Genomic DNA, 12,909 nt, shown 5'->3' on the forward strand with positions numbered 1-12,909 from the left:
CCACGGCTCCCGCTGTAGCTCAGCCCTGGCTCCTTGTCAGCACGGCTGGTCTGCCCTGCCCCAGCTCCAGCTCCCCAGCACTGCCCTCAGCCCAGCTTCTGCTGCTGCTGTCCCCTTAACTCTGCCCTTCTCTGCCCCAGGCAGCCCCAGCTCACTCGGAGGAGGGGTCCCTGGGCTCCTGACTCCCTCATAGGCCTGCTGCCCTGTCCATCAGGTTCACCTGGAGCATTTGCATCACCCCATTGGCCCTGGGGACTGTCAGTCTCGGGATCCTGAGTTCTCTTCAGCCCTGCGCCTTTCTCCTGAGCTTCCGTGAGGGAACAACAGCCCCCTTCCATTTATCTCCATTTCCATGTCAGGAAGAGAGCATGAGCTTTTCTTTAGATGCAGAGACATCCCAGGTCACCCAGTGTCAGCGAGTGTGGGGGAGTCAGGGCCCTGCACCTCCACTTCCTGTGATTCCCCGGGACTCTCAGCCAGGCAGGAACACAGAAGGTTTATTAGACGACAGGAACACAGTCCCAAACAGAGCTTGTAGGTGCAGAGAACAGGACCCCTCAGTCAGGTCCATCTTGGGGGGTGGGGAGCCCACACCCAGGTTCTGGGCCTCCCCCCGTCTCCCCAGCCATCTCCAAACTGACAACCCTCTCCATCTCCTCCTCCGGCCTTTCTCTCTGTCCCGGGCCAGGAGGCCACCTGATCTCTTTGTTCTCCAATACCTTCAGTTGGCACCTTGCAGGGGGGAAGGGCCAGGCCATCAGTCGCCAGGAGACAGGGTATTGGCCATTCTCTGTGCAGACGGCCTCACATCTGCCCTCCAGGGCTCTGCAACAATCACACCCCCTTATCCCACCACCTAGATACTTAAGAAATGCCCGGGGGAAACTGAGGCACCCACACAGTATTCAGAGAAAACATTAAGAACATTCCCACTTCGTCACACACAGCAAACCTCTTCCTCTGTACCCCTTTACACATCACGTTGCAGGTGCTGGACATTGCGTCACCTGACTGGGGATTGACTGGGCTACATTGCAGACCCAGCCCCTGCTCAGCGCACACTGCCCATGCCTGTTCCTGTCTGTCCCACCCTCCGGGGGGTGGAATCGTCCCCTCCAGTTCATTCTCCATGGCTCTGCACCTCTGAGGGGGATGTGGCTGGTCAAGAGGGCACTAAAGGCCACAGCTGGGGTGCAGGGGGAGGCCCTGCCAGGACAGCCGTGTCACGGAGCCCCAGTATCTGTGCTCTGGCCCCAGTTTTGGAACCATCTCTAGGAAGAACCTGTCAGCGTACCAGACCCCCTTGGGGGGTCTCACTTTTCCTCCAGGTTAAGTCACACAGCTTCACCACCTCCGTAGACTGGGGGTGCCCCCCAGCAATTTCCGAGCAGCACATCCGGCCCCCAGAAAAAGAAACCAGACTCATAAATTTGTTTTAACTGTAAAGTTCATTGCACTTTACAGACTGCTGCACTGAACCTCACCCAAGCCATTTCATCGTGGGGTTTACCCTGCAAGCCCCAAAGAAACGGTTTAGCGGTAAGTATGTTTTGTCCATGTTGAAGTGAACTGCAGTAATTATGGGTTGAAAGGGTGAATTAGGAATGTCCTGCAGTAGGGGCACCCTTGTCCCTGGCCAGAGTTGCCCATGGAGAGATTGAGATAAACTCCCAGGATCTCCTGGGCTGAGATCTCCCTGTGTGATGCGAGTCCTGTTCACCTGGTGCCCAAAGGGAAAGTCAAGGGTGGGCAGGGATCAGGGTGAAGTGATTTTGGTCAGGGACACAGATCCTTTCGTCACTCAGTTCAGCCAGGATGGTGTGTACTTAGAGAAATCCCCCTACTACATGTAAGCAAACTTGGGACAAATCCCCTGCTTACATGTGCATGGAGTCCATGCTGGTGGCTGGAGGACACGAATCTTGGATTTGAGGGACAAACTGAGATGCTAAGAGTCAGAGAAACTGAGGAGCAGCTAGACAGCCGTGTTCGGGAAACACCAGTAGCCCAGGTTCAAGGAAGAAAGGAGCTGGCCACCAAGGAATCTGAGAGAGAGGAAATCAGAGAAGAGGCCTGGTGACTCATAACCACCGCAGGCAGGAGGTCTCGGTGGCTTTCTACACCGTTGGAGATAGATGAGGATGGGCAGGCTGTGGCCACCACAGAGAAGAGGACTGGGAGAAATTGCACACTGCTGGAAGTTTCAATCAATTCTAGGTCATCTATGTTGAAACTAGGGAAGATCCCTCTGAAGATCCAGCTGGTCTGAGGAAATGGAGAGATGTATCAAATGGCAGCTTGGCCCAAACTGTAAAGAAATCAAGCTCACCCACAAAGAGTCCTCCAACCGTCCAAGCAAGATGGACAATGCTTGTTGGAGAATCAATTCTCAGAAGAATTGGAAGAAGATTCTACAAAGGGACAAGCAGACAACAGAACCACTGGCTAGGAAAGTGGTGTAGGGTGGAGGGGTTTGGTTTTGTGGAACATTGGTCCACCGTCTATAGTGACAGGGGGCTATTCAGTTTGGATGGCCTCCATCTCTGCAGAAGGGGGACCAATCTGCTCTGGGACAGACTGGCTAGAAGTGTCAGGAGGGGGGTTAAACTACTAGCAAACAGGGAAGGTAAAAAGAGGGACGACAAGAGCACTCCGCTAGCTCTGAAACTGAGATGTTCAGAACAAAGGACAAGAAACCAAAGGACTTGAAGAGAAGAAATTCTTTAGTTGCCTGTGCCCCAATGCTAGGAGCCTGCATAATAAACAAGAGGAATTGGAATTGTTCATTTATAATTCTATCTGAAAACCGTTGGAATGAATGACACAATAGTAATGCTAAAATCAACCGAGGAAGGAGCAAGTGGGGAAAAGGGGCGGGGGAGGAGCACTCTACCTTTAATATGGCATTATCTGTTTCTGCGTCACTCATGGCTCAGAAGAAAATGATTTTGAATGTTTACGGATTAAAGTCCTTATAGATAAAAGCACAAGATAGGGTACTAGTTGGCATCTTCTACAGCCACCAAAGCACACTAGGGAACAGGACAACTGCTTCCTTATGGGGAAGGAATGTGTAGGAAAAAACACTGTGTGATCATGCGGGACTTCAATGTGAGTGACATATGCTGGAGGTCTCCCACTGCCAGGACTAAAACAGCCTTGGAATGTCTGAACATAACAGAAGACGATTTCCTAACTCAAAAACTGTTGTGGCCAGCATGGGTGAATTCTATGTTAGACTTTGTCCTAACAGATAAAGAGGAATGGATCGCAAGAACTAAACGTTAATGGTTATTGATGACTTGATCACATTTCTAATGTGCGAGCGGAATAAAGTCCAGAGCAGTAATAGTGTTTTAATAGGACCAATTTCACAAAGCTAAAACAAATTATGAGCCAAATCAACTGGGAGGAAAAATTTAATCAGAAAAACGTGAATGATGATTGGGAATCGTTTAAGAAGACCTAACTAGATTCCCAAAAAGCCACAATACCACAACTGAGGAAGAAGGTTGTACTAGTTAACAAACTGACCCGGTTTAGAGGGGAAGTGAAGGCACCTGTAAAAATAATAATAAAAATAATATCTAACATTTGGAAGAAAGGGGAAGGTGATAGTAATGAATATACCACATGACATTCTGATTAAAAAATTCTCATGGCACACATTAAATGGATTAAAAATTGGGCTACTGTTAAGCCTCAAAATGTAACTGTAAAAGGGGAATTATCATTGAGCTGGGCTATTTCAGGTGGCATCCCACAAGGATCTGGTTTGGGCCCTACAGTATTTAACATTTTTATCAATGATCTGGAAGAAAACATAAAATCATCCCTGAGAAAGTTTGCTGATGACACAAAATTTGGGGACGTGGTAAATAATGAAGAGGACAGGTCACTGATTCATAGTGTTATCAGCCCTTTTGCTCAAGACTCTCTTACTTTTCTTTGCTGTCTGTATGTTTGTGTCCATAATAAAACAAAATAGACTGAGGGGGAAAAAAGCTCTTTATTCATTCCACACATGGTGGTTTGTGGGGGTGGAGTCAACAAGGGAGAAAATGCACTGAATGAGACAGATTGGTAAGGAACAACACAGATAAGTGTCACCTTATTCTGGCTCATTGCTGACACTGGTTTTCAAAGCCTCACAGAGATGCAGAGCTGCTCGGTGGGCTCTTCTTCTTCCCCTGGTATCTGGCTGCTCAAAATCGGCTGCCAGGTGATCTGCTGCAACCCCGCACCCTGGCAGAAACTTTTCTTCCTTTGTTTCACAGATATTATGGAGCGTACAGCAGGCAGAAATAATAATGGAGATATTGCTTTCACTGAGGTCTAACCTAGGAAGCAAACAACGCACACGACCTTTTAAATGTCCAAAGGCACATTCCACCACCATTCTGCGCTTGTTCAGCCGATGGCTGAACTGCTCCTTACTGCTTTCCAGGCTGCTTGTGTACAGTTTCATGAGCCATGGTAGGAAGGGGTAGGCTGGGTTTCCCAGGATCATGATTGGCATTTCAACATCTGAAGTGCAGGCAAGGCAATGTTTATTGGGGTTAATCAAGCAAGCATATCAATAGCTCTGCTTGCTGACAGAGCCTTTTTCCCTTGTCTCCTTTTTCCCCACCTCCCTCTTCTTAGCAGGCTTAATTATACCTGTAGCGCACGCCCTGGGTCCCACCCCCTTACAATTTGTGGTCATATTCTGTTCTGGAGGGTCTTGAGTCTGGGGGCTTTGGTACCACCTTCTTTATATCCCATGGGAGAGGTAAGGAGTGAGGTTGTGTACTGGACAAGGCCAGGCATTTGTTGGCTTTTAGTGTTTCTTATGCCACCCCACCCCTCCCATCCCACTCGCCCCTCCCAACTGGTAGATTGACCTTATCTCCGGAAAGGAGTTGAGGCAGGACTGTCCTGCAAGTGTACACTCGTATATTAAACTCCCACGAAACCCAGCAATGCTTTAACGCTATTCCTTATCTTTTCTCATTGTACTAACAAACCCATCTGGTTGGGCAGAAGCAACACACAGTGTCTTTGTTCACACACATATTAGGAAGGATATAAAAATATGAAAAGTCAAATGGGCAAACAAGACCCAAAACTCTATCTCAGGCAAATATACAGGCCTGAATACGACATTATCACCACAAGCAATCTCAAAAGCCACCCCTTTTCATGCACCATAGTCCTGATGGCAGTGTGTAGATGTGTGTAATTTCATCATGTGCTGGTATAATTGTGCCCCCTAGTGTTATATTACAGGATTGTGTACATTCCCAGCAAAACACATCATACCCCATCTACAACACCCTAATCACTCCCCTTTTGCAACAGGCCACTGATCCTCCTCTTCTGTGGCCACTGAGGAGGGGCACATCCAAATATCTTTCATGGACATTGAAAGATACATACATTGCTCTACTTGATTATTGTCCAACTTACACCATTCAACCCTCCCTCTCTATCCCCCAATGGTTCCCAGTGAGCTAACCCCTTTCTCCTTACTCCCACAGGGCTCCTGGGGACCACCTTTGTTACCGTCCTGTTCCAAAGTATCATGGTGACTATTACCCAGGTGCTAAACCCACAGGTGGAAGATGTTATTTTCCATGCAGACGGGTGTGTCGGGCAAGTGTGGATAACTATGGACTAGCTTCACGATTTAAAGCTGAAGGACATCGTCCCGCCCATGTGTCCCTCATGACATTCATTAACATTGCTAGCTGAGCATATACACCTCCCTCCAGGTTAGCCTTCTGAAACCATCCCCCACCCACATTACCAGGTTTCCTGTCCATTGAGTTAACTGCCAGTTCACCTCTGCTGCCCTTCTCCATCCTGTCACCATTGCAGACACTTGCTGAGCGAGTAGTTCATTGATTTGGTTTTGAAGTTTCACATTTTGGCTTATCAGTTATTTGGGTACCCAGCTGTCCCCCAGGGTCCATGCACCCAACCCTGTGTTTCCTGCTGCCCGCAAATCCCTTCTCCGGCGACGATTCCATGTGTGTCCCCTCACCCACCAACTAAATTACTGCTTTAACCCTTCTGTGTATGTACTGCAGTTGGGATGTACTCAGTCCACCCACCATTCTTTGGGGTGCACCATCCATGTAATGGTCTGAAAGGACACATTGGAGAGTGCGGGTTGCACTTGCTTCCACAGAGGATTCCATACATTCACCCATCAGGGAGTATTTCCAGCTCCTGGCTGTGGCCAGCTTAAATTTGTATTTTTTTTTTAGCTTGGTATTCATATTACCTGTAGGTTACATTCTGCAAAGTGGTTAAATGTCATCGACCCAACATCCCAGGGGAGACTTTATGCCCAGTCTGATAACCTCTGAGGACAGGACAAGTGGGCTTAAATTGCAGCAAGGGAGGTTTAGGTTGGACATTAGGAAACACTTCCTAGCTCTCAGGGTGATTAACTACTGGCATCAATTGCCTAGGGAGGTTGTGGAATCTCCACCATTGGAGATTTTTAAGAGCAGATTAGACAAACACCTGTCAGGGATGGTCTAGAGAATAGTCTTCCCATGAGTGCAGGGACTGGACAAGATGACCTCTCGAGGTCCTTCCCAGTCCTATGATCCTATGTACATAACAGCAAGCTCAGGGATTTTCCTTTATGGAGGTACCATTATGATTACACATGGTAAGATTACACCCTAATTGTGGGACCCCATAACCCAAAGGCGGTTCATATCCTCTGGGAGACCAGAGGGTTATGTTTTCTGGGCTCTGTCTGACAAACCACTTTCATGGAGTCACTGGACCAATGCTCTGGAACTACTCCATACAAAGGCAGTCAGGACTTTGGGAAAGCAAGCCTCCTCTCTCTGAGCATCCTGTGCCAGGGCAAGAAGCTTACACAGCTTTGACCTTCCTGGGTCTGACCTCAGAGCATTCAGCATCCCCTTCCATGCTGTGCACTTCCCACAATAAGTCTGCCCGGGCGGGGATCTGGGGAAGACAGAGGGCCCTGCACTCCAACTCCACAGTCAAAAGTGACTCTCAGCCAGCTAGTAAAAGTTTATAAGTTGACAGGAACACAGCATAGAACAGACCTTGATATCACAGTTTTCAGAGTAACAGCCATGTTAGTCTGTATTCGCAAAAAGAAAAGGAGTACTTGTGGCACAGACATCAGTGACTTTCAGCCAAATCCATCTTGGGGAGTCCTGGACCAGGCAGCCTGGATTCCCCATCTTCCAGTCCCCCCAAGCAGACTTCCAGCGACCCAACCTCCAACACGCCCGTTGCTCCTCCTCCTTGTCTTTGCCTCACTTCCTGGTCATCACCTGGTTGCATCCCCCTCATGGGTCTCAGGCTACGAAGGGCACTGGTCACAGCATAGGTGCAGGCAGCAGGAGCAGCCTCACCTGCCCTAGAGGTCTCAGCCAAAGTCACACACCTCTATTCCCACCACCGAGGAACTGGTGCAGCCCACAGGGAAACTGAGCCACACACCGTATTCATGCAAAACAGTAAAACTCTCATCGGCTCAACAGTAAGACTCACATACAACATAACAAGGGAAAATCCCCACTTCGTCACATCTCTGCCCCCTTTGAGACCGAACGGAGTGAGGTCACTTTAGCCAGTGGCCTGGGGAAGTTCCACTCCCACCATACCTGGTAACACTTTAACTCTGTTTCTTATCTTTTCTCATTGTGCTCAAACCCCCAACTAGTTAGGCAGAAGCAACACACAGCGTCTTGGTTCTTTGTTCACACAGATTAGTGTCACCCTTCTGCCAGGTAGAGCCAGCAGGACAAGGGCCTGGTTTAATAGCTGGAGGTTCCTTTTCAACAATACAACACAAAACCGGCTCGAGCCCCCACCCAGTAACCTGGGACAATTACACACCGCCCACTGGGTGTCTCTGAGAGGCAATACTTCCCCTCTCGCAAGCACAGAGTCTGAGTGTAGTAAAACCTTTTAATAAAAGGAGGGAAGTAACTCTGCATTAATTTGTGGAAACATCGCAACTAGGATTCATAAACATAAACCATGAGCAAAAGACCCACCCCCAAGTAAGTTGGGCACTGTCCTTTTCCCCTCAGGTTCTTAAGTCCAGTAACCCAAAAGTCCCTTTAACGTGCCCGTCCCTTCTCTGCACCCCACTCACAGTTGCTGTCCTTGGCCAGTGCAGTCCCAGAGTTCAGAGGTTCAGCCGCCGAGTTCACCTCCCACCCTGGATGGAAGTGGGGGGAGAAGGAGGCACCTCAAACACTCTGCTGCTCAAGCACTCGCTAGTTGCCCCAATGGCCAATTAACACCCCTCTCTGCCAACTTCCCTGCTGGCCGCTCACCAAGATGTCTTCAGGGTCCCCCACTTCACACAGATTTCAGTGATTTTAGCTTAGTCAGGGAGCCCCATTCCTAGTGTACACTGGGCAGTCTCTTGCAATAGAGACACTGACTCAAAGAAGGTTTATTATTTAGACCTGGTTATCAGTGATTTTAGCTCTGCAGCATGTAACAAGACTCTCAATAGAATCTAAATTATTTCTTTTATTATACCATGGAAAGAGAAAGGTCAAATGGTGTGTCTGCCAGACCCAAGTACAAGTACCTACCACCAACCCTTTCTTCTTATGGCACTTTGGAACCCATGTCCCCAGCCTAGCAAGTGCCATTCAGTTGAGGGTGAGTCCTTCTATCGGGGTATGCCAGGTACAGTTCTGCTGCCCTCGGTTCACACAACAAGGGTAACACAACCCTTTATTACTCCTGCCCCAATAACAAGGAGACTGGGGATCCAACACCAGACACAAGTGATCATTTGGGCAAGCAATCCCATCATGCTGAGCACTTAGGCAGGGTGGGTGTGTCCATGCAAATGAGATCAGCTCCTGAAGTCCTTTCACACAGCTCACCGCTAGATGTCAGGGGAGAGCTCATTCAGACTCCGCTTACATTATTAAGTATATAAAAGTATCAAAAGTCAAAAGGACAAAAATAGTCTATCTCAGGCAAACATACAGGTCTGATAAGACATCAGCATCACTGACGTTAACCTACGTCAGCATACAGCCACCGCAGTAATTACATCGCTTGTGCATGGCTACACCTTTCTCCTTGTGTCGGTGGTGCGTGTCCTTATCAGCAGGGCTTGTATCGATTGTACTGTCAGTGTGGGGCATTGTGGGAAGGCTCGTGAAAGCCATTAACAGTTGACGTAAGCAGCGCAGTGTCACCATTGACATGTATCAAACTAATTACATCGACCTTGTCTCTAGGCCGCTCACGGAGGTGGAGTTATTAAGTTGGCGCAGTGGGGCCCTTACATCGGCAGCAGCAAAAGGTTAGGGAAGACACTTCCAGAGTCAGGTCGATGTGAGCTACCTTGTGTTACGTTAGTCAGAGCCATCCCATCCATAGGATAGAGTGGGGCAACTTCCCCGTGCCCTGTGCTTTGGGGGGACCCGTGCTTCTGGACGTGAGGTCCAGGTTGGCCTGGGGGGTTAGCGGAGCGCCTGGTGCTGGCAAAAGTGAGCGACCCAGCCGCAGCCGACCCCACCCCGTTCTGCTCCATCCCACCGGCTTCTGGTGTCGCTCGTGGGAGGGGGTGGAAGAGATGGGTGGGGGTTTAGGGGAAGAGGTGGAGTGGGGGAGGGGCCCGGGCCAGAAGGGGGTGTTGATCGGTATTTTCTGCCCCTCCTCTCCCAGCTCTTTCCCTGACTCTGCGTATCGCATGCACCTGGGAAGGTACCAGCTCTCCCTCCCAACCGGGAGCGCCTCTCCCGTGCGTCGCATCGTCGTCCACCGCGACTACAACCAGAAGACGTCTATCGCCGACATCGCCCTCGTGCAGCTGACGGAACCTGTCACCTTCACGGACACCATCCGCCCCATTGCCCTGCTGGGCTTCTCCACCCCGTTCCCAGCAGGGGAAAAGTCTGGGTCATGGGCTGGGGCCGCATTGGATGGGGCTGTGATGGTGAGGGGGGATGGGAGTGTGATGGATCTAAGGGGCGATTGAGGGGGCTGCTATTCAGCCCCTATTCCCGGGGGTGGCTGATGCCTCCAGAGTCGGAGAGGCCTTCCCTGGAGCTCTGAACACACAGGGCTGTGTAGCCACAAGAGCACACACACACACACAAAGAATCTGTGACGTTTCTGTGCATTGTGAGTTGCAGCCCCTAGACGGCGATGTAGCTCACGCGCTTGGCCAGTCCGTTACACTGGGAGAGATTTTTCCCAGCTCCCCCCTGTCCTTTCCAGCTCCCTCGGCCTCCCACTATGCTCCATCCCCGGCTCTCTCGTTCCAGATACGCTGAAGCCGCCCAAGACCCTTCAGGAGCTGCAGGTTTCTCTCATCACTGTGCCGACCTGCAGAGAACGCTTTGGGAAATGCAGCCATTGGATCAAAAATGACATGCTATGCCCTGGGTCCAGAGGTGACCCTAGCGGCCCCTGCCAGGTGGGCTTCTTGGCTTAGGGGGGCAGCCCTGGTGCTCCTAGAAACTATCTGGCCCATTGTTCTGTTTGTAAATATTGGCCCTTCCTCCCCCACTCTCAAAAAAGGCTCGCGTGGGTGATGTTCTAATTTGATCTTCCTCCGCATCTCATTGATAGAGAAAGCAGCTCGCCCCGCAGCAGTGCATTCTGGGACATCTCACAAATCACCCTAGGAATGGGGGGAGACTCTCTGAGCTCTGGGCCTGCTGAACTGAGAAGGTTAAACTTAACCTGAGCTTAATGCCAGAGAAAACAAACCTAACAAGGATGGTAGCTCTGCCCCAGCACTGCAGCAGGACATGGCATGAGAGGGAAATGGGTTTTATCCCGAGCTCTGGGAGGGAAGTGGGGTCTGGTGGGTTAGAGCAGGGAGCCTAGGTGCCCATTTTGCTGGGCTCCTGCTGACGGGCCTGTGACCTGCCCCATTGCCAACCCCCCCAGCACAGATAGCATGGGAGCAGCACCCCCCTCCTGAGCATGAGCTGCAGAGAAAGCAGAGCTGGCAGCCCCCCATCAGCTGGGGTGTGTATAGACCCCCCCTTAGCACTGGGTGTGGGCCTCACGTTGCTGGGGTCTGCGGGACGTCGCTGGGAGAGGCTGGTGGATGGAAGAACAGGGGTGCTACAGGGGTGGGGAGGGCAGGGGGTGGGGGGTTATATCCAGCCCTTCCTGCAGCTCTGCAGCACCCCCTTGGGTGACTGGGAAGTCGACAGGGAAGGGCCCTGTCGTTACTCTGATCTCAGGACTTGTGCTCTGAAGATCGTCAATAAATCAGCCTTGCAAATTCTGTCTCCTCCTGGTAGCAACCGTGACCTGCCCCGCAGCAGCCGGTGCCTCCTCCCGCTAGGGCCAGTGCTGCCACGGCCACAGCCTCCCACGGGCTCCGCGGCTTGGCATTAGCTGTGGGATGGCAGAGTGCAGGCGCTCCTAAGCTTACTTTTACCAGCTTAGGTTAAAACTTCCCCAAGGTACAAACTATTTCACCCTTTGCCCTTGGACTTCCACTGCCACCACCAAACTCTATCTGGGTTTACTGGGTAACGTAGTTTGGACACGTCTTTCCCCCCAAAATCTTCCCAACCCTTGCATCCCACTTCCTGGGAAGGTTTGGTAAAAATCCTCACCAATTTGCATAGGTGACCAGAGACCCAAACCCTTGGATCTTAGAACAATGGAAAACCATTCAGTTTTCTTACAAGAAGACTTTTAATAGAAGTAAAGGAATCACCTCTGTAAAATCAGGATGGTAGATACCTTACAGGGTAATTAGATTCAAAACATAGAGAATCCCTCTAGGCAAAACCTTAAGTTACAAAAAAGACACACAGACAGAAATAGTCATTCTATTCAGCACAGCTCTTTTCTCAGCCATTTAAAGAAATCATAATCGAACACATACCTAGCTAGATTACTTATTAAAAGTTCTAAGACTTCATTCCTGTTCTGTCCCCGGCCAAAGCAGCATACAGACAGCCACAGACCCTTTGTTTTTCTCCCTCCTCCCAGCTTTTGAAAGTATCTTGTCTCCTCATTGGTCATTTTGGTCAGGTGCCAGCGAGGTTACCTTTAGCTTCTTAACCCTTTCCAGGTGAGAGGATTTTTCCTCTGGCCAGGAGGGATTTTAAAGGGGTTTTCCCTTCCCTTTATATTTATGACAGAGCAGCTCCTCCTTCTCAGAGCAATTGGCTCAGGCTCTCTGCAGACTCAGGCTTGTGGGCATTGCTGGTAGATCTCAGATCCTCTCCTGTAGTCATGTCACGCTGCCCCCAGACAATGGAGTTTCATTATTGGATGAATGGAAGAGGGACAGATGTAAGGGGGGTCACAGTGACATATGAAGAGTGATGAAGAGAAGAATGAACGTGCTGAAGGAGGTTCTGGCATCATTCATCCTTGAGGTTTGTTAGGGGGCTTATTCCTTCACCCACTTACTTCCCTGGTCCTTCTCGCATGAACAGAGAGCAACAATACCCGAAGTCCAAAGGTGCAAACAATTCAATGTTTTTTGGGGTGAATTTCCAGCAAGCATGATTCCAGTTTCCTTCCTTAGTATCCTCCTTCCCAGCTCTGACACCACAGAGCCTTACACCCGTGTCCCTGTTCCCATTCCTACCCTTAGCCAAACATGATTCCAACTTCCTTACTCCCATTCCCTGTTCCCATTTCCCCCTTTAGCAAAACATGATTCCAATTTTCTTACCCCATTCCCTGTTCCCATTTCCCCCTTTAGCAAAACATGATTGCAATTTCCTTACCCCCATTCCCTGTTCCCATCTCCCACACCCACACCTTCATTGACTACAGACTATATAGTAAAACTTGAGTTCTGCTTAGCTATACCTTAACCAATCATTTTCCTGAAATTTAACTAACCAATCCTAACATATTGTAACATGATTATGTTACCAATTATATCCCACCACCTTAATTAGT

At 49.8% G+C, this 12,909-nt stretch overlaps 1 pseudogene; it reads left to right on the forward strand.

Moving 5' to 3' along the window:
- The first annotated feature begins 4,473 nt into the window (after positions 1 to 4,473).
- LOC125637822 (tryptase gamma-like) lies at positions 4,474 to 10,456 on the forward strand (annotated as a pseudogene).
- Positions 10,457 to 12,909: the final 2,453 nt, after the last annotated feature.

The sequence above is a fragment of the Caretta caretta genome, chromosome 6, assembly GCF_965140235.1.
Source record: "Caretta caretta isolate rCarCar2 chromosome 6, rCarCar1.hap1, whole genome shotgun sequence".
In the NCBI taxonomy this organism is placed as follows: Eukaryota; Metazoa; Chordata; order Testudines; family Cheloniidae; genus Caretta; species Caretta caretta.